Source organism: Schistocerca nitens, chromosome 1 (assembly GCF_023898315.1).
Source record: "Schistocerca nitens isolate TAMUIC-IGC-003100 chromosome 1, iqSchNite1.1, whole genome shotgun sequence".
In the NCBI taxonomy this organism is placed as follows: Eukaryota; Metazoa; Arthropoda; class Insecta; order Orthoptera; family Acrididae; genus Schistocerca; species Schistocerca nitens.
This window is the reverse complement of record NC_064614.1, coordinates 1,096,717,819-1,096,719,318: the sequence shown is the minus strand read 5'-3', so window position 1 is coordinate 1,096,719,318 and position 1,500 is coordinate 1,096,717,819. Positions and strand designations below refer to the sequence as shown.

The 1,500-nt window shown below is 46.5% G+C and overlaps 1 non-coding gene across 1 annotated transcript; it reads right to left on the bottom strand.

Annotated features, from left to right (window-relative positions):
- Window positions 1-718: 718 nt before the first annotated feature.
- On the bottom strand, window positions 719-793 carry Trnat-ugu (transfer RNA threonine (anticodon UGU)). Its single transcript has one exon. It is a non-coding gene; the product is annotated as a tRNA-Thr (tRNA).
- Window positions 794-1,500: the final 707 nt, after the last annotated feature.

The window sequence follows — 1,500 nt, the reverse complement described above, 5'->3', positions numbered from 1 at the left end:
TATTAAAATTTACGAAAGGTGATTACCTTCATCGTGAAGAAGATACAGTCTTGTGAAATCGGATGAATTTTTTTGAAACACTGTGTGTAGTAACAATCATAATTTATTTTAAACATACGTTGACCTCTTGACATTAAAATTCACATTGTCATACTCGACAGATCTCGTGGACCCTTTGTTTACCAAATGCCGCCCATGGTATACAGTACCCGAGGATTTATTTTTGTGATATTATGTTAGTGTACGTAAAATAAAAAGAAGTATGTAACATGCCAGTTTCTTTTCTTCGTTCACAGAACGTTGTTTTCCCAAAATAAATAAAATACTCCACTCATAATCACAGAAGAAGATTTATAAAAACTGGACGGTCGACTCTGACAGTATTGGCAAAACGGTAACATCTTCCGTACACGCGATTTGTGTTAACAGAGCCTTCAGTGTAGTAGTAGGAAACATCTGGAAGCAAACTAGAAATGAAGAAGAACTGTAGAAAACCGTAACTCAAACGTAAATGAATACATTGTTAACATCAGTAATAATAAAGGCACTGAAAGATTCAAAGGAAGTAAGGTAAGTAAGCTAAGAGAGCAAGTGAGGTGATGTCTATACTTAGCGACTAAGAGCGAAAGAAATAATGAAAAATTATAACATACCACACCAGTACGTTTCTCAGTAAGGAGGAGGTTGGCATATATGAACAGTGACAGGTGAAAATGTGTGTCCCGACCGGGACTCGAACCCGGGATCTCCTGCTTACATGGCAGACGCTCTATCCAACTGAGCCACCGAGTGCACAGAGAATAGTGTGACTGCAGGGACTATCTCGCACAAACCTCCCGTGAGACCCACATTCTCACCTTATATGTCCACACACTGCGTTCGTAGTGTCCCTACCCAACACACTCATTACTCGTGGAAGACATTCTTACCGAGTCCCGTAAGAGTCCGGGTAATATGTGTGCATCCACACAGAAGAAGAAGGTCATAGCTGGTATTGCCAGAACTATATACACTCCTGGAAATGGAAAAAAGAACACATTGACACCGGTGTGTCAGACCCACCATACTTGCTCCGGACACTACGAGAGGGCTGTACAAGCAATGATCACACGCACGGCACAGCGGACACACCAGGAACCGCGGTGTTGGCCGTCGAATGGCGCTAGCTGCGCAGCATTTGTGCACCGCCGCCGTCAGTGTCAGCCAGTTTGCCGTGGCATACGGAGCTCCATCGCAGTCTTTAACACTGGTAGCATGCCGCGACAGCGTGGACGTGAACCGTATGTGCAGTTGACGGACTTTGAGCGAGGGCGTATAGTGGGCATGCGGGAGGCCGGGTGGACGTACCGCCGAATTGCTCAACACGTGGGGCGTGAGGTCTCCACAGTACATCGATGTTGTCGCCAGTGGTCGGCGGAAGGTGCACGTGCCCGTCGACCTGGGACCGGACCGCAGCGACGCACGGATGCACGCCAAGACCGTAGGATCCTACGCAGTGCC